Here is a 24942-nt window from a genome sequence, read left to right on the forward strand (position 1 = left end):
CATGCTTTATACACTTCAGAATAAGCATTTTCACACATTATTCATGATCTTTCTAATGCTTTGCCTCCCATCTGTGCGCATCTGATATCAATTTTAAGCAAATGTCCATAGTCTTTATTTATAAGATGGAAACTATCTCTCAATATTTTTGTTATTTTTTCCTTATCCTGTTATTACCTTCACATTCTGATTCCTGAGACAACTGGTCTTTTTCTACGTGTTTCTTCTTAGTTGTGATACATTTAGGATATTTTTTCTACATGACGAATTTTTCTCTTTTGATATTCTTTTCCAATTTGTACATACTTCCTTGCTTATCTTGAAATCTTGAAATTGATTTTACTTCTTACATCACACCAATAATTTCAGTGCGACACTGGTCATTGGCACTAGCAAGGAACAGAAAAATAATCATGCCTCCTTAATTTTCTTTGGACACATCATCAAAGCAGTTTTATTCCTGAAGATCTGGGGCACTATCCCAGCCAACAGAGAGTACAAGCAGAATGAACTCGGAATAAAGTCCAAATTTCTTCTCTACCAACCTGTGGAACCCCAAGCATTGCCCTCAGGTAGTGAGAGGGGAAAAGAAATGGGAAATTGGCAGGTCATGTAACGTGCATAAAGCCATAGCAGAAAGCCAAACAACACCATTTAAAGCTGTGACCGAGGAATGTGTTGCCTTGAAGAGCTCTTCAGAGCAGGAGGTCTTGGTGCCAACACTGGCATCCCACCTGTTCTGCATGTTTGATGCCTGAGACGTCATGCAGAGGGACTGGGTGTGTCGTGGGACACAAAGCATGTGGTGTTCCATGCTTGTACACACATAAAGTCTGCCGCTTTGTGGAAATGCTGCAAAAGAACCTGGCTGTCAATTTGAATGTAATAAACGTGGTGATTTATAACTGTTGAGATCTGGTTCAGTAGCACTAAAGTTTCCACTGTGGGGTGGTGCAGGTATTTGGACACCTATTTTGGTAGAGAACTCAACCACCTCCATTGATTTTATTGGGACAAGTTCCATTCCTACAAGCTTGGTGTATGAGAATCTGTATTTGAAAATAAAACTAATTTCACCCCTAATCTGGACTTGATTTCTTCAGCAGCTTTTGAGGATGATTTCTGAAGGTTAGGTGTAAAAATCTAAGGGATTTAGACTTGACAGTAAGAGACTCTGGATTGAAATGAAGACAGGGAAAAATAAAAAAAGATAAATTCATGATCTTATAATTCTGCTGAATCCCAGCAAGCAAGAGCACATAAACTTTTAAATGCTAAAGTAAGGATTTTAAAATCAATGGAGTGTTTAATAGAATTCTGTACAATGCATGCAGAATGGGGGAAACGTGGCAACAGGCAAATTCGGAATGAGCGAAAGCTTGAATGTGCCTTGGTTATATAATTAAAACTAGACACGCAAAGGAAAACGTCAATAATCCAACCAAGAAGTCACACAAATATAGATTGGAGTCTCACTATCAAGGAAAAAAATTAATTAACAAACCAAAGCAAACCCACAACTTGGAAAGCAGATGGCATTTTGGGAACCAGTAAGAAAATGGATTTAAAAATAAGGGTAATATATGAGTTGCTCAAATTATGCACTGAACTCCACAGTATATCATTCAGTTAAGAGGGAGCCTGGGATGACTACCTCTCATACGCATGTTGTATGTCTACATTCAGGGGTGTCCAGTAATAAATACAATGTTATCATTCCTAAGACACCTGGAGTGTTCTCTAAGCAGGTGGTTATGGCAGAGGAATTATTTTTTTGGATGACCTTGTCTATGACAAGGTCTGGAGGTCTGAGGCTGAGAGGCTGGTGAAGATGTCTTAATGCAAGACATTTATATTTTGGCAAACAGGTACAAATCTCAGCAATAGACATGCTGATAACACACAAATCCTTCTTATCACGGAACTTGTCTTCCATACAGAAAGAAACATTCTTCAACCTTTTCCTGTAGCTGATGCCCTGATGTGCCTTTCCTATATGTCCAAACAGGCTGTTTTTCCTCTGTGCCCTGCCTGGCCCCTTTGACATCAGCAGCCATGAAACTGGAATTTATCATGGGCAATAAGATCCAGCTGAGGGACTGTCTTGTCATGCAGATACTGACTCTGTTCCCAGTTCGGCTACTCTCATTATGGGATCATGGCTGATGATCCCGATTTTCTCCACCTGCCTGTTGTCCATGATGTGGCAGAGGTTCATTCTCACTATAATTCAACAGCTCCCTCATCCAGGCTGGGGCATCTCAGCACAGTAGCAGTTATATTGCAAGCTCTACGGTTACAGAGAAAGAAACATGGATAATCTTAAGAGTTTTAGGAATTAAAATGTGCTCTGCAAATAAGAGGTTTGAAGAATAGCTATTTTCCCAGATAATGGGGTACTTAAAAAAGAAGTATTTGGACTAAAGGAGTCTTGGTTTTATTTCAGAAGTCAATGATGTGTCATACCTTTTTAGCAAAATGTGATTAATTCAAAATCTTACAGTCACTTCCAAACATTAATATGAAAAAAACAGGCAGAAGTGGATAAAAATCCAGTCAGCTGTTCACTTCATCACCAATTAATCCCTCTCTGAATGAGAGGCATCAGATGCAATTTTGAGGTGACATCACATGAGCTAGTGCTTACTAGTCCACTTTTCTGGCTAAATGGCAATAGGTCTGCTAAAATTTAGTCCAATGAATTTATTTCACCAGAAGAGTCCTGGCTGTAGCAACTGGCACCAGGAATAGGATCAGCCAAAGGAGGCTGGTTTTGTCTGAATTCGGATCTCAAAGCTCGGCTTCAGTGTGAATTCTTTGATGCCTGATGAAGGCTAAACTTGCACAGTGGCATTCCCCTCTGCAAGGCCACCAAGGGCATCCCTGTGGCCCTAGCCATTTTCACAGCCCTTTCAGAAAGGTTTTATTGTGAGATCTTTAACTTCTGCCATGTTTGTGGAAAACTGTCCAACAGATTCCAAAGAAGAGATGGGGAAGGGCTGGTATCCCATCCCTGCCCCCAGCCCACCCCCAAAAACATGCAATTAGATGCACACCGCTTCCTTAAACCAGGCTAAAAGGTCTGTATACTGTACATACTCATAAATTCATTTCATATAAGCAGTTTAAACTCCTAAAACAAAACAATTTTCTCTCCTTTCTAAAAATAACATTGTTATACATCATGGCTAGCACTTTTTTTTTCCTTAAACTGAAAAATAATTAAAAGCTTCATCCTTTCCCTCCCTCTCCCTGCCCAGCTCTACAGTATCTCCATCCATTTTTACATTGCTATTACCTATTTTAATCCATCCATATTAATCCTGTGGTGACCTTCAATGATTTCAGTGCAGTGAGTCCATAAGATGAGCCTGTAAGCCTAGGATGATTTGTAGGATTGTCTTTTTTTTTCATTGCTGATGTTCTTAAAGAAAAATATTATTTTTCCCAAAGAAAGATGAAAATACTTTTTCCTGGCAGGCAGAGAGAGAACAGGTTTTTATGATTGAAAAAAATCTCAAAAGTTATGAGGATAAAAAATTATGAAATTGGGATGCAAAAATATTGACGAGAGGATAGGCCTACTCATTGCACAAATGAAAGCACATATACTCCGTGCCTGTTCCTGCCAGCGTGGATATTTAACAGGAATTTTGCATGGTACACGTTTCTGAACTCAGTCGCATACATATTGTAGCATTAACACATCAAAGCTTATCCTTTAAGGCCCACGAATCGCCCTGGCATGATTACACTGCACATAAGAAAAGAGATGAATGCTGATATGGGGGACTCTGTATACCTTGTGGAGTTTACTGCTGGCAGCTGTGGGTAAGGCTCCACAAGTGGGAATCTATAGGATAAACTAATATGGATTTACAGTGAAAAGGGGGCCAAGACACACTGCAGTTACTGAGGGATAAAAGCATGTGATTTTGATGCCTGTAGAGCAGGCATCTAGTATGACACTAGAAACGTGTTTCTTTAGCTCTAAATTAAAAAGTGTTTTCCCTATGTACATGCACACACAAAATTACACCTTAATTTGGGTTATCTCCTAACCTAGGAATGAACCAGGAACCTCCAAAGACTAAATAAACAAGTATATATAATTTGACTTGGAAAAACATCCTTTGCACCCTGTTTTCCCTGGGTGAAAAGCAAGGACCCAGCAGAATACCCAACCAACATTGCCAGCGATGCAGTGTTGTAGTTGTCTTAAGGCCAGTTCCAGCTGACCAATGGACCTGTGTTTTCTTTTCAGAGATGGGAGAGGCAGAAGGGTGAAAACAGAACTGAGGAGAAGAGGTCTTAATTCTCTTTGAATTGCCCTGTTGTAGCTGCTTTGCCAGGATACTCCAGTGAAAGAATCCTGGCTGCACACAGGATCGGACTGTCCTTAAGGACAAAGTCCTTTAACATTGGTCATATATATTATACATGTAGCATCACTGACTGCAGTGAGTACTACTTAACCAGTAGGGATGCCAAAATCTGTCTCTTTATTGCTGACTTTCAATTCATGTTTGATCAAAGCCCCACTGATACATCTATCAAACTCGCTGCTAACTTAATCCCTACTGCTCTCATTTTAAGTGACTGATTTGTTTCCCCCATTATATTTAGCCTGCTGTAAACACCAGCACTTTCTGTAAGTCTCTTTTTTCACCCTTCTGTTTAATAATCTCCCCAGCCTTTTTCCATGACAAATGCGTTCATATTTCTGGAAAGCTTCATGCTTATCGCTTTTGTCATTTAAGCCCTCCTAGCACTGTTGCCCTCTGTTATCGTCTCTGTTGCACAGTTGTACCACAATGATGTGAACAAATGCTCATCTCTCTGGATTTTCATGCTTCCTTTTCACGTGTGTTTCTAGTTATATGCCACAATTTACAAATTGGCATTATTAGCAGATTATTAGATATAATTACTATCTGTGAAGAATTTGGCCATTTCTCAGGTTAAAGAACAATCTCTTCATTGCATGAAAATTTGTTTTCTTTTATTCTCAATTTATTAAATAATCTGACTGCATGATGATTTAATGTATGGATTTGGTGAAGCTGTTATGTCTGTAGGCCAATTTTGAGGTGAAACTTGACAAATCCTTTCCAGAGCTGTGTGATAGATCCTCAGGCAAAAAATCTGCTCAAATCTTTTCAAACTCTTGAGTCTTCCTGCGAAGTATGAGCATAGCCTCTTAATCCTCTTCATTTTACATCTTATTTATTTAATTATTATTATGCAGTAACTGTTATGTCATATGACTGACCAGAATGAGGCAAAAGTATTTTGGAGAACAGCTAAGTTCTGAAGTTGCTCTAAAGACAACAAAACATCCATAAATCAGGGATTCATTTGTGGACATGCTTTCACATATATATACTCTCTCTATATAAAAAATTATATTTAATTATATTATACTATATTTTATTAATATTATTACATTTTATTATTACTATTTTAGGGAAGCAAGTAATTCAACAAACACATATTGTATTAGGAATATATATAACCTCTCTATAAATAATGATTGGGCTAAAAACAATTTAAAAAGCCAGGAAATAAAAGTTCATATTATGACAATTGGATTTTGAGAGAAATCATGTGGTTGCATTTTTTTTCTTTTGTACTTAAAGTGGCCAGAATGGAAGTCCTCATGATTGATGTTAGCTTTCAATTCTATGACTTGTTCCAGTTTGTGTCACAATATTTGACAGATGTAAGAGTGTATTGGGTTTTGTTTGGATTTTTTTTTACTCAGTGATGTGTGACAGCATCACTTTGAAATCAGTAGAGAAGCAGGGCAACATGTCATCTTGATTTATTTAGTTGTTTTACTGTTAACACTTCTCATCGTGTTGGTAGAATGATGAGGTAGCTGACACTAATGTCATTATGCAAGGGGCATTTTAATCATTCAAGGAATCTATATAATTTTGTAAAGAAAAATGGTTTCTCCATATTTGGGAAAGTATGTTTCCAGGAAGTTATCCAAGGCATGACATGAATCAGCAAGAGAGTTGATAGGCTTCTGGTTTAACCTTTTCTCTTTCCTTTTTAGACCAGATAGGATGAGCTAGCCTGGTTGATTCAATATTAACCATACATTTTGCAAGCTGTTGAGTCACAAGAAAATGCTGATTTCAATACTAGTCTTTTGCAATAAGTGAGTCTTCATTAGTCTTCTGCAGTAGACAGATCTCCAGTACATGTAGACTACTAATTTGTACTACATTTCTGGCAGTTGTATTTCCCTGGACATCATGATATCTGGATTAGAAATTAGTTATTGATATTACTTAGTGATTTAAATTGTGCAAATAAAGTAACACTTACAGCTGTTGTCCCTGGTTCGAGTCTTTGTTATCAAATGTTGTTGTACCTGGGTCTGGTTTATGTTGGCAGTTTAGATGGCCACTGCCAGCCTTATCCTTGAGTCTTCTGCACCAGAAGTCACAATATTAATTTTGACAATTTTCAAGACCATTTGATATCTCACTTTTTTTTAATCCATGAAAGTAAAATGCCTCCAGTCTTAAGGAAGAGTTCATCAACCTTGCTGTAACCAAACAACTGTAGATAGGATGATCTGTAAGTTTAGATTGAAAGAAGAAGGGACAAGTTGTCTGCTGATTACACTGGGAATATTTCACAAGTGTCAACTGAATCTGCACTGAGTGTAAACTAAACATCAGTCCTTGTGATTAATGTACATAGGTGTCACCAGCTTGTTCAGGTTTGATTTCAATTAGTTCCTCACCACCACCACCACTCCAATTCTAATTGGCTGGAATTAGAAAGCAGATTTTCATTCTGAGCTGCAAGTACACAGTCCATTGCTTGCAATGACAGAGAGCATAGGTAGAGGTGTCCATTGTAAAGTACGCATGTAAACAGCTGTATCCAGTGACAAAAGTGATCCACAGTCCTGAGACTGAGGTTAGACAACATTTGTAATTTTATTTCCCAAACTCTTAAAAAGCACAGCAGAAATTGGATGGAGATTTCTCTTCACTGTGTTATTTTCTCTTATACTTGTGTTTCTTTGATGCTTCTAAATGTTTATTAATGTTATACTGGGGTAACTTGAAGGAAAAATATTTTTCTCTTTTTATATAGAGATATCATCCTCTGGTAGAGCATATCACCATCACTGTATTGATCAAGAATTAAAAAAAATTTCTTTAAACTTTCCACTTCTTCCAGTGGTGTGGTGTTGTTCTGTCTTTTTTTAAAAACACTTGTGCGTGAAGGGGTTTTCCTGGTGGATATGAGAATAACTTTGAGAAAAAATAAGAAAGATCTGATTTCACCTGTTTATTTTGATTATTTCAGCAATCCTGTGATGCCCTTGAGTAAACGTTTTCTTTAAAGTGTTTCATTACTACTATTCTTCACGTTCTCTGCAATATGGGAGTTTTTCAGCTCTGTCATGTAACCTCCATATATATTCATCTGAAAGAAGCCCACACTGCACTGCTGATCCTTGCTTTGCTCTCACCTACAATTCTTTCACGCTTAATAGATTTCATCCATGGACAAGTATTGTTTTAGGCTTTTTGCCAATGTTTAGTCCTATGAGCCAATTTTCTACACAAGGCAGTTACAGCAACTCTCTGTGAAGAATGCTCTGGCCTTCATTTATATTGAGAGACCTAAACTAGTGAACCTGCATAGATTAATATATAGTGTTAAGAAGATCCAAATCATTCTTGGCCTCAAACCACAACTGAAATGTTTTAACTTTTGCAAAATAATTTCCAAAGCTAGAAACCGCTGAGTTTTTACTTTGCTTTATCATATCACTTTGAGAATGAAGGAAAGAGTCAATGTTTCTCAGAGTACTTCATTTCTCTGGTTAGTGCAGCATGGACCTGGACATCTCTGTGCCATATCTCCCTGTGAGTTCCTTGTTATAAGAACAAGAGAAAGACTTGAGTCTTATCTACAGTTCAGTTAACTGTGGACAAGGGGATGCTGGGAACTACACACTCTGAAAACCTATGAGAACCTAGACAGATTTCCTTGTTTTTTCATATATTTATTGTGTGGAAAGGTAGGTTTTTTCTTTGGTTTTGGTTTGTTTTTTCTTTGTTTGGGTTTTTTGTTGGGTTTTTCTGGTCACATTTTAATTTGTAGCCAAAAACGTAGAAACTGACATTTGTGTTAGCTTCAGTTCCTGGCCATTAGGAAATACTCAAAGGAACCCAATTTTTCTTATACTAAGGTTCAATGACACGCTGAATTCAACAGAGTTATCTGAACCTAAGAGATGATATGTAACTAGAATACCCTAGGTCAGAGATTCCCAATGATTTTGGAGAAGTCTTACTGGTAGCATCTTGTTCTTCCCTTGGAAGTCCCTCCCAAGACAATGATGTGCACTTCGTGGATGGGAATTGGTTGTGCTGAATATGCAACCATTTGGCAAGTCTGATTCTTTTTTCTGAGGACCTAAAGCTCTTCTGGAGTGAGCTGTGGACCCTGTTGTACCGTAGTCTTCAAAGGTATGGTATAATGCATCAGCTGTCATCAATTTTCTTAAATGGGGTGGGGAAATACGAGGACAGGATGTCAGAAACATATTTAAAGAAAGAAAAATAGTTTCTGTTTGAGTATCTATAAGGCTAGATGCAAGTTCCTCCAGGATTAAAGACACCTTTCCATTGACTCTGATAGATGTTGGATGAAGCCTAAAGTATAAATACCCATTTATGTTTTATTCTATTTTTTTCTGTAGGAATCTCCTCTCTGTCATATCTAAAGTTAGCATCCTGAAAAATAGGAACATGTTATTCCGAAGTATTCATCACCTCCCACATTAGTTTAACAGATCCTGCAAAAACACTTTGTATAGCAGGAAAAAAAATATATAATTCCTAGGATAACCTTAACAACATTTTAATAGACAGCATAATTAACAAAGTTTTAAATAGATTTGGAAAAGCAAAGCTGCAAGTCAAAAGAGCATTCACTTCAGAGACAGAGGTGATCAGAGAACAATGTGTGTCTTTGTGTGGAGGGGAGGGTCATCAAATCAATCCTTGCTGTTGTTACTTCACTTCTGGTTATCAGCTTGTGACAAGGCAAATAAGTATGGCAGGACAGTGGGGGAAAGAGGGGACTTTTTAGTCACTGTTCAGAATACAAAGGATCTGATATCTACGGAAAGAATGTTCCCTGTGGCCTACTGAGAGAAAGCGGAGATGTCTGCAAAACCTCTAGACTCTAAATTACTTCAAGAACTAATGGTCAAAGTTTTTTTGATTTGTAAAAATATTTCGCAATTCTTTTTTACGTTAAACACTTAGCCAAATTATGTGCAAATGATTCATCAGGGAGCTTTATCATTGTCAGGCAACTAGTTTGATCTGAAGAGCTTAAAACCCCCAGCAAAGTCTGAGAAGCCAAAATGGTGAGGCCATGTCCAACCCTGATCTAAGCGGAGGAGCTCTGCAGCTGCTCAGAGTCTCTGTGCTGCTTTATGGAGTGAGATGATGCCAGACAATGCTTATGTCCCCTTTTTCCTCTTCTTCACCCTGAAAAATATTTATTTGGATTACACCATGCTCACTGTTTCCAGTCCTCCAGTCTGTAGAGATATTAGACAAAAGTCCACAGAGGCTTCTCCAATTCCTTGTAAAGCTTCTTTCAACATACCACTTTCATTCTTTGAAGACAGACTCAGTGCTAGTCTAGCTTAAAAAAAAAAAAGTACTGTAAAGAGATAACTACTATTTCTGTGAGAACACTGACACTTCTAACAAAGATCTCAAAAAAGGAGTGCTTCCTCATGGTAAAAGAAGAGAAGAGGAACAAAAAGCCTGAATTGCTTATGCTCTTTGCTCATTAAGTTCTTTTACGGGTTGTTATATCTCTGAATCTGTTTCCCCAACTATAAAATGTCACAGATGTCCTGTTTGTAAAATACTCTGGGAGGAAACGCATCAAGAAATGCAAGCTATTAAAACTTTTCTTTTTTTGTTGAGCTTTACAAATGTTACGTGGTGGTTGTTTCATCTGTTTTCAGGCTGAGTATATGGAGTCTTGGTAACTGGAGAGGGAATGTTAAAAACATGTGGTGTTTGAATGGCAGATGTTGAAAGAACCAGAAGCTGTTTCGCTGAAGTTTTACTCTTTCCCCTCTGAAATAGCCTTTTTAAAACAGACAGAAGTACTATGTATTTGTTTATGTTTGTGCATAAAAATACTTTGAATCATATCAATTATGAGGAACACATTAAAAGTACTGGTGCCAAATTGATTTATGGCAAGTATTATTGATTTCAGTGAAGTTTTAGCTTGAGATATTTGTGTGGTTTGTTTGTTCATTCTTTTTACTTGTGGTATTTCTAAAATCTCATAGAAAAAAGGATTAGTCTTAATGTTGAATAAAATGTTTTTATTTTAAGCATTTTTAACTAAAAAAAATACAAGTGGAAGACACTAATTGTGGATTAAAATGTGCAAATTATTTTTTCAGGATGTTTCATTTCAACAAAATGAAATTAAGTATTTCAATTGTATAGAGATTACTTTTTGGATATAAAAAAGTGTTGAAAACAGCATGATGTTGCAAAATGTCATTGTATTTTCTGTTTTCATCAAAGAGGAGGCAAAAGTGAAAAATGGGTGGAAAATGTTGTTTCCTACTACCTTTCAAGTAACATTGTTTTCTAGTGTAGTCATGCTGTTTGGATTCCCAGAATCATGATGAATAGCAGTTAACTTTCACTCTAGATACAATAGAATATTCACTCCATGAAACCCTTTATAATGTAAGAAACTGCATTAAAGCCCTGACCAAAGTCACAATACAGCTGGTAAGTGGTTTTCCCTCTCTTTGACCAGAGGTGCTAATTGATAACTAGAGGGGAAAGATTGGCTGTTATTCATAAACAAGAATCAGCAGGAAGTTAAGGAAGTCAGTAATTGCATTTTTTCAAAGAGAAAGTGCCTCCACCTGGTGTAGGTACTTACAAAGCACTATGGGAGAGCAGTAAGTATTTTGGAAGATGAGCAGTAGAGGCAGAATCCTTTGCACCTTCAGGACTCTATCTCTGCTACAGTTGTGGGATGGTTTTGGATCATGAATATTTCTTGTTGAGGAGTTCTTGGGATGATGAGGTCAGCATTAGGGACCAGTTGGGGACTTCAGTGCATCAAGAAAAATGCAAAGGGTGGATGCATTGGACTGACCAGCAGCTTTGGTGATCAAACTAGAAGTGACAGGCTGTGTATGGTTGTGAATTCAGCGAGACTGGTGATAGGGTTGGGAGCCAGACTGAAGTATGATATGAATGAGGGGTGGAAGAATTTTTAAAATCTCAGTCTTATTTATTTTTTTCATTTTCTGTCCTGCACTCCCGCCCTGTTGGCAAGGATTATCTTTGCTTCTGTTGCAGGCCAAAATGAACCATTGTAACTTCAGTAGGATAGTAGGATTTGAGTAAAACTCTTCAGAACTAGAGGTGCTTTTTTTTTTTCTTCTTTTTTTTCTTCTTTTTTTTTTTCCCTATTATTATGTAGCAGGTAGAGAAAGAAATGGGATGAGCTTTTTGTTGCTTGGTTCCAACCAGCTGGATTATTTCTAGTTGACTGATCACGTCTCCTACACCTAGTGATATAAATGATGGGCTTAGCTAAAATGGCATGTGCTTTTTAATTTATTTTCCTTTTTTATTAAGACAATCCAGCAGATTGCTTTATTTTTCTTAACTGCAGCAAAAAAAGCATGAGTGAACACTCCTGGACTCCTGGTCCCTGGAGAGCAATCACGCATTTATGCAGACATGCTCCTTAGCACTTCCTGCCCTTCTCTTTCAAAGCAATGTTTACCAAAAGCTACGTTGCCAGCTGTGGTTGATGTACAAGTGAGGTTAATGTTGTGAGATCATGAGATATACAGGATGAGTGGTGAGACTGAGGGAAATTCAGTCGCAAATGAGCAGGACCATTGCTATGCCAGAAATAGTGGCATTGCTAGAGGAAAAAAATCCAGTATCCTCACTAAGTGCCGTAAGGACCTGCTTGATTGAAGGTGTATTTGCCTATATGCTAAAAGGCTAATCCTAGAAAAACAGGACAATGAGGTCTTTCATTTGCCTGTGTTTTCTATAGCGTGACATTGTCCTTTACGAGGCTTGTGGTGGTGTATTGCTGTGTGCTTTTTCATACAGTCAGGCTGCTTCCCTGTGAATCTAAATCCTTTATATAAAGACATATATTAGCTCCCTTGGTATGCATATATTTTATACAAGTATTCGAGATGAATAGCTCCCTACTGCCTTTTAGCAACCTCTTTGCTACGCTGAAACAGGATATAGACCCTGAATGGATATTATGGTTCTTTTCCTGGAACAAGTCCTGTTGCAGAGGAGCTGGGTTTCTGTCATGCTTGGTATGGCCAGGCCCTCCGTAGTCTGGGTTTTGGAACCTATGATGCAGTTGAAATTTATCCTGTGTTCAGCCTTTCCATTGGAGTTTGCTGAATAAAAGATTTTTCTCTTTTTGTCCTCCCCGTCTAGTTCCTTCAGTCTTCTACCTCCTACTTGACACTATCTCCCAAAACTTGTGTAAAACCAGAAACAAAAATAATATTGGTAAAGCGGGGGAGAACTCCTAAACAGTATGTCAGATAAAAGTCATCAAGGTGAAGAAAAATGGCTATGATGTTGTAGTCTAGTAATAAGGGGGTTTTGGCTGGGAGTAGGAAAGCTAAATTCTAGTGCCTGCTATTCAGGCTTTTTTTCTTTATTATTGTTAGCCAGTATAATTAAGAAAATGAAGTTTGTTAAGTTCATGTGTGTGTGTGCATGCCTGTCAGTTCTGCCTAATAACTTGTGAACTTGTTGCCCAATTACAACCAAATTTGGCAGGGGTAAAAATATCAGGGTTAGTGTGGTTTGACCATTTGGTGGGGTATGTCTGTTTGTGTGTGGATTTTTTTGTTTGGATTTTGTGGTTTGTGTGGTTTTGTTTTTCTTTCTTTTTTTTTAATGGAACCAATTGGTGAATAAATCTGTAGAGGAGAGGAGTGAATACTTCCCTGGAGAGAAAAGCTGGGGGGTGAACTCAACCCTGCGGTTACACACCAGAGAATCCACATTCCTCAAATTCAGACTCTTTTGTGTCCCAGGACAGCTTCTGTGGAAGTGAGAGAGGTGGGTTAGAGTAAGGATTTGGGCTAGAGAAGCTATTAAATGGATTTAAGGTTGAAAGGTTATATTTTGTAGCCACCCATTGATTTATTCTTTTAATTGAAGTTCTTATGAGGAGATGGAACATGTGAAGACTATATTGTACTTTTCCATCTGGTGTCTGCTGTAACTGCACCACGTGCTTCAGGTCTCTTCATTCTTTCTGTGACATCTTTGTTGAGAGCTATCTGATTTGGCTGTTTGCTGTTATAATGAAAATCCACTCTTATTTAAACTATTTTTCATTTGGGCAGGGCACTTCACAGTCCTTGGGACTGCAGAGGTGTAAACTTTTTTCTTCTGCGGGAGGGGGTGCTCTAATACTCTCTTCTTTGTTGTAGCTCATAGAACACCTTCTGAAATTCATTTCAAGGCACTTGAATGAGATGCAATAACACTTAATTCACATTTTCTCCAGCTTGTTCTGTAACCAGTAATCAGGGGCACTTGTGATGACTCCTGTGTAAGACAGAAAGTGCTTACCCAGACGATTTGCACAGGGGAACCTGACTTTTTTAATTACAGCACTAATGCAGTCAAATTATTTCATTAAGAAGAGGAGGGAGGCAGAAAAGGATTTTATAACAAAGCAGCTCATGAATTTAGGAGATTTTTATGCTCTGTATGATCAATGTCATCTTGGCTTATGGACTGGGACTGAAATATCCAGAGCTGGACATTTGAGTTGATAGAGTTTAAGTAGGACTGTAACTCTTCAACTCTGCAGAGAAGGGCTTCCTATACACCCCTGCCAGGAGGTCAGATTCTTTCCAGTGGTCTGCACTGGCCTCCTGCTTTTCCATCCTGCACCCTGGGATGCGGGGCTTGAGTGAAGCCAGGTATCAGGAGTGTTCAAATGCTTGGATAGCATTTAACATCAGCTGAGCTGCCTTGCTGCCCTCTTAGGTTGTTGTGGAGCACAACTGTGCAAATGGCTGATTTTCCAGTTTAACTGGCAATTTAGGAACAAAATGTCTGAACTTTACAGTTTTCTGTAAATTGAAGTTAAAAAATATATTTATATAAAAAAGTAACCCTTAAAATCTCTTACCAATTAAGCATAAACTTTCAAATCCAAATATATATTAAAGTACAATTTTCTGAGATAATTCTAAAAAGCATCAAAACAATTAATGTCTTCAGATAAATATGGTACAATATGAAATGAATGAGTTACCTCCTCCTGATGGAGGTAGTGGTGACAGTCTCTGAAGTCAGTTTAATAAAAGTAAAACTGCTACTGATTTTTTTTTCTCATTATTAGTTTGTTTTGGTTTTGGAAGCCAGTAAGGAGAATTTCAGCCTTGTCCCTCACTAGACATCTAGGCTTGCATCTGGGATGGACCCAATTTCGTAGTCAAATTTCCTTCACCACTCATGTACTGCCCTAAAAGAGCTGAAGGTTACTTGAAACACTAGAGGAAAGATTAGTAAGCGGTAAGGTTTGGCAGTTGGGAGTGTTTGAGACACCAGACTTCGTGCAGTGAATTTACAAGGTTGATCTCTGTGGAAGGAAAGCAGTGGGTGACCTGTCTCCATTGACTCCAGAGTGTATCTAGAGAGATGAAGAGGTTAACCTGCCTGGCCAACATAATTGCTTATAGTTGAGATGTGTGAACACTGCCCTCAGTATATCGAGTGTGACAGGCTGATTCACGATGTAAGGACTTTTTTCCTGTGGCTTTACACACCACTCTTCAGAGAGCAGGCTCTGAAAAGGCCCTTAATAGGACTTGCTTTGCTAACTCACATTGCCCTGTTTAGCTCTACTCTTGGGCATGTTGAGGTATCATTGCTGGCATGTCTTACTGAGGATGCAGCAAGCTCTGGTGCTGGAAATGAAAAGGGTTTTTGTCCATACTAGCACACTCTTGTTGGCATGCTGCCTGCTTTTGACAACCAGCAAAGCAGGGACATCCTCCCCAGCAGCTCAGATGTAAATCCCAGATATGGAGATTGATTTCCAGCACAGCTTGTGCTGTGTGTAAGTCCTGGATCAAACAGGCTAATCACTGCTAATCAGCATGATGGGACCTGTAGACCTTTGCAGCCCTGCTTACTGGCTAGGGGGTACAAACTGCCAGTAGGTGCTAAATCATTAACAGTTGCTGTCGAATTTAAGTAGCTGGTGGTGTTGAATTTAAGTGACTAGTGCTGCAGTCATACACTGCCAAGGAATGAAATTTTCCAGAGCTACAGCATCACTGTGCATTTTTCCCCAGCATGGCTATGATTCAGGCTGAAGAAGCATTAATCTGCCTTAGCACATGAGAAAACTTAGTTGAAGAACTCCTTCTGAATAACCTGCTGAGTGCTGTACTGCTGGGGTTTTTTTTTAATTATTATTTAATTTTTTTTTATAACTCCATCATAGGTTTTGCTACTGCACTCTGCTACTTACGATCTAGCATTTATACTCGGCTCTTTAAGTGAGAGGAAAGCTAACACTGGATCTCTAACCTCATTATCTGTCCTTGGTGTTTATCATATGGCTTACTCTTGGATAGCTGTGGAATTTGGGAAACTTTCCTGTAGGCTACTGTGATTTTTGTGCTTGTATTCACAATACTCAGGTTTGATTGTCTTTCCTTTTTTCTTTTTTTTTCCTATTTCTTTCTTTTTAATTTACAAATTGCATTTCAAAATAGCAAGGAAATGTGGCAGGTTGCACAGTTGGAGAGAATTATGGCCCCTTTCTGGTAGTTAATGTACCCTGAGCTTTTGGCTTTGGTGCCTCATAATGCCACATGAGGCATGCAGTAACTGCCCGGAAACACATTTGTTAGCTGTCATGTCACTGCTTAATTGTATCTTACTTCTGTTTCAGTGCATCATGCATAAGTCTGCTAAATGTTCTATGTAAATCCAAACCTGATTTATTGTCTCAAAAGTACCTTAGAGAATACCAGTGGAATAGAAGAGCTCCCTTTAATGTGCTTTCCTGTCTGTAGAGCTCCAATTTAGTGTAACTTTGTTAATCTTTGAATCAGTAAACACTATTGCATGCAGTGTGTAGCTTTAATTTAAGCAGATTGCTTGCTTATGTGCTTGTTCTCAGGTGTGCTGTGAAAATGAAGTTGTCTTTCTTTGCTGGATCATATCAAGAGTTGAAAATATAGTGTGTGTCTTGCTAGATCCTCCTCTACTGTAATTCAGGGCAGTTTCAAAGCCATGACAGTACTGCTGATTTATACCAGCTAGTGTTCAGTTTTTGATGCTATTGGTGATGGGAAACTATTAAAAACCCATTTTGAGGCTGCAGCTTTCTCCCTGTAAGTCCCTGTACTAAGGGAATAGGGAGGGCAGGAGGGAGGAGATGCTGCTTAAGTAAGGAAGTGAGGTCTTGCTGGTGTGTGCTGGGGGTGTTGCTTGCTGCATTCTTCTCAATAAATTATTTTATCTTTCTCAGTTGGTGGCAGCAGCTTCAAGATGCCGTAAGTGCTTTTGCTCTGAAATGAGATTTACTGAGTGTGTATGGGACTGGAGTCTGTGAGCATTTGGCAGCTGCTGAACTGTTGCTCTCTGCGTGAACGGACTAAGGGCAAAGTAGTATCGTAATATTTGGAGTGTGACTTTCTCCTCTGTCCTATGATGCCAAAAAAAAAAAAAAAAAGTTGTTTGTCTGCTGTTTGCCAGTGAAGATCATGAAATTTCCCAATGTCTATCCAAATACTTGTAGGGACACCGGATGAAAACATCAGCCTTTTTCTGTTTGAGGGCTGTTTTAAGCCTCATGAAGGCTTTTGGAGTGAGTATATTGTATAGCCTGTTAATATAGATGGTTTTCTTGTGTTGTTGCTAGCTGAAGCCTGTCTCTTCTTACCTTCCTGCTTGTCTGATCTAACACATGTAAATGGGTGTTAGGCCTGGAACTTCTGAAAGACCTGGGAGCCCTGAAAGAAACTTCTTGAAGGGGGGAAAAAAAAAAAAGAAAAACCAACCTCATAAATTTCTTGGTAAAGGAAGACAATAAGCTTAATAAATCTGGGGATCAGCGAAAATTGTGGAAGCAGACTAGTGATTTTGGTGGAAATTATCATTACAAAGTTCCTGGTTAGTTTTCTGATAAGAAAATACTTAGGAACTAGTTGGTGGGAGGGGCAGGGGAGAAACAGCAGAATTGAGAATTAATTTATTGAATTAGTTGCAGCGTAAATAAACATTGGGAAAGTAATGGAGATTCTGTCCTGTTCTCTTGGGGGCGTTAGTGTCTTAGAGAGTAGCAAAGGCAGGAAGGGAAGTAGTCTCACCTGTTTATACTAGATTTGCTACTTTCTAAGTGTCAATATATCCTTCAAGTGTTTTTTAAGCAGACTACAAAAGATCAAGCACTGAAGAGAAAATGCCATGCCATTTTCAGTTGTGGAATCAGGCACAGGCTTTCTGGTAACTGTAACTGCTCCATGAAGCTCAAAGCATGTGAGATAGCATTTGTAACCAAGCCATGTGGAAAGTGGGTTGTGTATCCTGTGAAACTGGTTAGCCATGAAAACCTATTAGGGTTAGTGTGGAAGAAATCAGGAGTCGGTGGTTCCTCCTGGAGTGGCATTGGTGAGCGAGGAAATGAGGCTAGGTTCAGTCTGGAAGATAGGCTGTGGGAACGCACACCCTTAAAGAAGAGATCTCTTTCACAGTATGAAAGCGAAGTTAGCAGTGAGGTTCAGCGATGGTAGGGGCCTGCGCCCCTACCAAGAAGTTAATTCCTTTGACCACGAATGAACCTTTCTTTGTTTAAATCAATAGACTTTTTACAATAGCTCAATTGAGCCAGAATTTTATCCTACATCTCTTAGGGCTATCAACAAGCCTAATAGGAACTAGTGGAAATAACAAAGGTCGGAAATAAGCTTTTAAATATCTACTTTGAATGGGAGAAAACTGTGGAGAAACTAGATATTGCAGTTGCTTACAACTAAGTTTGAAAACTTAAAATTATGATTGCACAGGCTCTTTTTGGAAGAGAGATCAAATGTCTTTAAAACGCTTTTATGCACATAACATGTAAGGTTATAAAGCTCCTTTTTCTTTTTTCTCCTTTCATCATGGTTGCTTACCACAGGCATTTCCCTTTTTATACTTCATAGTATAAAACTTGGTGCAGCTGCATCGTTGTTAACCTTAGCAACAGATAAACCATGGAAGATTTGCGTAACTACAGTTGCTTATCTTTTTGCTCTTTTCTCACCATGCCCAGAAGGCATGGTTAGAATGCATCATTTACAGTGACTGTATGTAATCCGTGAAACCCAGAAACTTCACTAGGGCAAGAAGTGGCTGAAATCCATTTTTCTGTACTGTTTGCAACTGAGTTTCTTGAAGGTAATAGTTGCAAGACTATTTAATGAAGATGCCTAGGATTGTTTATATAAATACATATATATACAGCAAAATCCAAATGATGCCCTTTATCTTGTTAGATTATCATATTCAATTTCAGTCTTTGCAGTAAGGAGTGAAACACCATTTAATTATTGAAGGATAGACTGTCTCTGCAAATTAGCTCCCTTTAACATTTAGGACAGTTGAGAGTTTACACAGGGGTCCTGGTGTCATCATCTTCAGGACTTTAAAAGCTGTTATGAGTAGACACAGGTAATTAGGAAGAGGGAATCCAAAATTATTGCTGCAGTATGCCAGCTAATGAGGTCAGCTGTGTCTGAGGCAGACCTTTGCTGCTGAATCCCATGTGCTTGAATTCTGTGTAGGCACCCAGAGGTTCCAGCTGTTTCAGCAGAGCTTCAGTTTAGATAGCAAAGATTTGTTCCTATGGGCTCATCTTCACAAAAGTCTTGTTCTGTGTGCTCTGCTTATAACAGTTTTGATGACCTACCATGAACGCATAGAACAGGGTAAATAAAGGCTACACAGCATTTAGTACTCTATATCCTAGTGTTTGTGCATCTTGAAATGAAGACCTTTTGATTCATGTGTCTCAGATGATGAGTTCTACTAAATTGTTAGCACCTTGTTGCCTAGGTAGATTAACTCCTCTTAAGGCAGTAGAGTTATTTTGGTGGCAAAACAAATTTTACTGGATGCAAAAAGACTGCTGATGAGAGTAAATGATTGCCCATGTAATTAGGGAATGCCAGGACTTGATTTCATGATTAAAATCAATCATGGCTTAAAAATATTATTCTGAGATCAGCATTGAGAATGGAGATCAGATTAATCTTTAAGCTCATATTCAGTTCTGTGGTTTTAGGTAGCTGAGCATCTAGAAGGTAAAAATTGAATCTGACCTTACCAAAAAAGATGATCCACCATTCTGCTTTTTGTTTATCTTTAACAGAAACTATCTTTTTGTATAAAGTCCAAAAGACAACATTAGAAGATTTTATTAACAGGTAATACATCCTGGGCTATTAAACACAACTGGCCAGACCTTTGAATGACAGATTTTTCTACTGGAGGTCCTGAACTTAGATTTCGGTGTCTGTGTAAAAGAGGAGATCAAGCTTTGCTGCAGACAGGATACTTCAGTGAAGGAAGAAACATGGTAAGAGTTATAGACCATGTTGTTCAGGAAGTCTCTTGTCCTAAAATCAGCACCCCTTATCAACCTCTGGTTGGTCTGTTTAGAGACAATCAATTTAGATCCTTTCTGTCCATAAAGAAAAGGTTATGGGAGCTTTATATTTCTAATTCACTTATATTTTTGGATATTGGAGAGACGCAGAGTGTCTTTCACTGGCTGTAGTTTCTACTTCTTGAAGGACTCTGCTGCGAGATCTTTTCTGGATGATTTTATTATAGCCTGTTGGAGCATTCACCATTAGCTATATAAATCTGAAGTTGAAGTTCATGTGAGGAAACACACAGTGAATTCAACCATCTAATGAAGGGGAACAAGATATTCTCCAGATGGGATACTCTAATGTCTGATTCACACTTGGAAGAGAGATAAATTGACCTTTAAGGCATGGCCAGCCCTTGCTGACTGCTGAAAGAAGAGAATTAAAACCAGACTACACACCTTGTTCCTTTCTCACCTCACAGGAGGCAGGTTGCTTTTTTGTTTGGTTTTGTGTTTTTGACATGTGGGAGAGGAAAGAGAAGATGAATGGACATAATTGGCAATAAAACTTACTTTACTTTGAAGATCTAAAATAGACTTATGAGCTATTTACATCCTGTCTTGAGTTAGGATATTAACAAAATATAAATGTCTCTGGTACTGCACACAGGAATACATTGAACACTTGCTGCTTGGAGATCATATTATTTATTGACTATCTCTTTAGGGCGGTGTTGGATTTTTTTTTAATTGGGAGAAGTGTTTGACTGAGATATTTCTAGATTTAAGAAGGTTTCTAATCCCTTATCTTCTTAGCATAAGAATAGAGCCAAAACTGTAACAGCTCAGCATTGTCTCTGAGTTTTGATGGGGTGCTTTGTGATGTTAGAGTGTAATGAAGTTTGCCAGGGAAGGGCTGTATTAATCCTGTCCTATGAGAGACCTTTGCTCACATGGCTAGAGTTATTTTTGCAAACTTTAAATAAATGGGTACATTTGCTAGTCTCTGAACGCAGGATTAATTTTTATGGCTGCTTTATTCATGTGGGATCTAAAAAACCATGAGCTTAAACTGTAGGAAATGTATAGGAAAAATATCATGGCATCATAATTTACCTTGATGTAAGTGATGGGGAATTCATATGGATAAGTGAAGCTTTTGAGGGCATGAGCTATAGTTATTAAATCAAGCTTTTCTATGAATACAAGATTTCATGAGGTTGTGCTTGCAAGGCACAACCTTTGTATTCAGGCAGTCTGTGGGGAAGGAGTTGATAACATTTTTGTGAACATTCGTTTAAATGGACAAGCCACGTTAGACCCAACCAGACTTGTTTATGACTTCTCGTTTGCCCTGTATAGAGCATGCAGGTAAACTAAATTTTATTTGCTAGTATTCAGACAGGGTTTTCTCTCATTGCTTTCCAGAATGTCTCCTAAACACATATGTACAGGTGTGCTAATACCAGAATAGAAACTTTGTCACTGGTGTTGTCCTTTCTTGGCTAAGTTGGTATTCCCCTGCAGTAATAAGAATCTAAGCAGAAACTGTGACCTGCTGCATCTTTGATAGACAGTAAATCATTGGAATGAACTTGCCTACAAAAACAAAGGGTGATTATTATTCATGTAGAGAAAAGTTCTGGATGAAGGAGATGTTTACAGAGATCAGAATGAGTTTGTAAAAGATTGCATGGGAGACTTGCTCCTTTTCAGAGTGCAGAATCTTGGTTGTATAAGAACTTACTCTATGACCCAATTGCCTATTCAATTATATCTTGGATAAATTTGTTTTACAGTCTCATGCCCAAAATCTTTAATTGCTTTAAGTGATAGAAATGGGATCAGTTAGCTGCAGCTCAGGTTTCTGGGTGTTAGCATTTTTGCCATGTCATTTGTTAATATAGGAAGGTTGTTTTACCTATGCTGCACACGTCCACAAATGATTTAAATGCTTGCTTTCTTTTTGAAGTATTCATGTTACTATTGCAATGTACAGTGTTTCTTCTTTTTTCCAATTTCAAATCATATACTAGGAATGATGCTTTCTCAAATTTCTGTCCATAAACCAAATTTTCTCAATGTACAATAAATTATTTGTCCTGTATCCAGTATGTATTGGTTTTGTAATTGATTGTAATGGATAATATGGAAGGGGTAGTGAAACGTAATCAAGTCCACTAGTTGCAAAAAATCAGACAAAGCTTAGCCCATTGACAGTTAGGCATCTGACCTAAATAAGTGCATAACATTGCCTATAGTCTTTTGAGAGTAACTGGTCCACTCGGAAGCTGATTTGTTGATCTGCTACTAGTCTCTGACAGTAAAGGATATCTAGATGCTTAGTTTAAGTAGATGTCTAAATTTTAGACCGTTAAAGTGAAATAAGTTTTCAGAAGCATATTTCCTAATTAGACTTTAAGCATAGAATCACAGAATGGTTTGGGTTGGAAGGGACCTTCAAAGATCATCTAGTCCAGCCTCCCTGGTCAATGGCTTTCTATAGTCTGTGCTCAATCAACTTTTTTCGTTCTCCATTACACCTGATTCTCTTTTCTTTCCCTTTGGGATGAAAATTTGGTGACCAGCTGGAGTGTTACTGGAGACTTTACTCATCTTAGTTCACTATGACTGACGCAAACAGTCTTCTGATGTACTTTAGAGCTCCAGTGGCTATGTTGATTTATATCAGCTGCAAATCTGGCCCAGTGGCTGTGACCCAACTATTGACAAAATCTAGAAGCTCAACTAATGCAAAGAAATGGATTTTTTTAATATACATTTCTATTTGAAGGGTGGTCCGTAGAGTCATTCTTTGACTCTGAGTTGTAATCATATTCGTGTTGTTCAGATGATATACTATGCCTGGGGTTGCAATGCGTCATGAAAACCTCATTGTGTTGGATACAAATACAATCTGCAGTTGAATAGGGCTCTTTTTCACCGTTGTCTATCAAAATTTCTATTACTGGCTCAGTCATTCATTAGCAAAAGTACAAAGCACATGTTCTGAGTTCTGTACAGGACCATCAATTATGCCAGTCTTGTAAAGAAGTACTGACATTGATTTTTAACTGGACAATAGATTTATTTTTTATTAATTTTCCAAAGGCTATTTTTATTCTTTTTAAAGTGGAAACAAGCATCTTGGCTCATCTTTCAGTGGTATGTCCATGACACAGGACATGGAATGACTCATTTATAAAGGAACAAAACTGTACTCGAATCCAGCGTTTGCAAATTTTCTTAAACTCTGCTCCTGAATTACCACCTCTTGAGAGAAGTGGTAAGACTTTTGTACTATCTCCCATTAGCAGAGAAATCTGGATAGCAGAGTTCCTTAATCTCAGAACTGCAACTCCAGTTTTCTTGGGTAAAATGTCCCTTCTTATCTGTGGCTATTTTTGGCAGACAGGGACACTTTAGGATATTCTAGAAAAACAGATTTTTTGTGTGTGTGGTTGGAACCTATTTCTAGAGATGTCTATTGCTATTATACATTATTATTTATTACTATCAATGTTGTAGTAGATTGTCTGAATCATTATCATTTGGGGGAAACTTAATCAAGACCTTCATCAACAAAGACTGGTTAGCACCTAAATTCCTAAATATGTGGAAACATTACTCCTTAAAAGCATGAAGAGAGAATGAAACATCCAGCCATAGTGAAGACAGATGGAAAAGAAGCATGTTACGCTGCTTAATTTTCTGATGTCTTGCATATTTACTAAGTTTTTGATAGGCATGCATCTGTACTGGGTTCCTGCAGAAGTATTACGGTTAGAGATTCAGCATGACCATGCTGACACTCAAAACTTTAACAGTCTCTTTACTTCAAAGTTAGGTGGGGGACTGACTAGAAAAGCACCCACTTTTTTGAAGGTAAAAATCCTCTGAACTTTAGAAACTTGTTTGCATGATGGAGTGAAAATAAACTTGTCTCATGTTTTTGTTTATCAAAGCCTTGGAGGAGATTTCCTCCACTTCGCAAAAGGCTGCTTTTTGAAAAAGGCTACTATTCAGAGTATTTGTGGGAGATCTGGAAAACTCATTTTGATTTAGATCTGGAACTTGAAATTGGCTCTCTTCCATAAGCAGCATTCATGGATTTGGCAGAGATATATCCCTGTCTCTGAAACAAAAGTTGAAACTTTGGGAATCTGGTGGGGAAGGAATTTTTGCCTATCTAAGCATTAGGAACATAAATGAGTGTCGTAACAGCTGTACCACAGATCTCTTATTTTTGTTCAAACAATACTTTTTAATGTGAATTAGAGCTTTTAGCAAGGTAGACTGAGGCAGGAAGGGGGGAGGTGGACTTTTCCTTTTTGTTAAAATTCACAGGTTTTCAATCCAAAATCGTAGTCTTAATGAAGTAAAATGTTTTGATGGATGAAGTTCGATTTATTTATTTATTTATTTATTTTTAAAAACACTCTGACCAGCAATTTGAAAAACTAGGGAGAATGGGATAGGAACAGTCCAGACACAGAAAAACAATTCATGGGCAGGTAGATTGAGAGGAAAAAAAGTAAGTTAATATGAAAATAAGTTTCCTAGGGTTTTGTCCTGTCCCTATTAAAAATGAAAATGCACCATTATAAATAGAATGGCTTACCGCAGTAATATTGTATTCCAGGCTCTGCTAGAAGCCTTTTAATGCTGCGTTGAAAGGAATGTATGGGGATTCTAAATGAGCTATATAATTCTCTATTTCACATGCTTGACCCTAATGTCACACAACATGATAGGAGCACCAAATTTGTATGCTTACTAGCTGTTAGCAACACCATCACTTGTAGTTGTGTCTGCATAGAGCTTGGTGAGTCTTACTGTTTGTTTATGATCCCGGCTCTGCAGTGCTGTCATATAATTCTTCCTGTCAATAATAATCACGCACATGTTTACTTAGAAGAAATATGGGGAATGAATATGCTTTACTCCAACCTAAGGGAACCTTCATAAATAAGCACCTGTGAGGGAAATAAAGAACCTGCTGATAACAATATATATTTTTTGCTAACCACTATTAAGCATTTAATGTTATGTCTTTTGAAACAGTGAGGAAACACAAGTTCATGGTAATTCTTATTTGACAGTGACTAGGATAACACATACCCTGCACTTTTTTTTGCCTAAATACTGTCCTATAAATAATGAGCCAAAACTGAATTTAGTACAGTAAGTATAGATTATTTTGTTTATTGTGTAGCATAATTT

At 38.0% G+C, this 24942-nt stretch overlaps 1 long non-coding RNA gene across 3 annotated transcripts in view; it reads left to right on the top strand.

Moving 5' to 3' along the window:
- The window catches only part of LOC127018281 (uncharacterized), a 130550-nt gene that overhangs the window by 78758 nt on the left and 26850 nt on the right, over positions 1-24942 (top strand). The window contains exon 4 of one of the 3 annotated variants that reach the window (XR_007766735.1): positions 370-1027. The exons of the other annotated variants lie outside the window; for them this stretch is intronic. This is a non-coding gene — a long non-coding RNA (uncharacterized LOC127018281). Of the gene's footprint in view, positions 1-369; positions 1028-24942 lie in introns of those variants that run through there. 3 annotated transcript variants of the gene reach the window in all.

This window comes from Gymnogyps californianus, chromosome 7 (genome assembly GCF_018139145.2).
Source record: "Gymnogyps californianus isolate 813 chromosome 7, ASM1813914v2, whole genome shotgun sequence".
In the NCBI taxonomy this organism is placed as follows: Eukaryota; Metazoa; Chordata; class Aves; order Accipitriformes; family Cathartidae; genus Gymnogyps; species Gymnogyps californianus.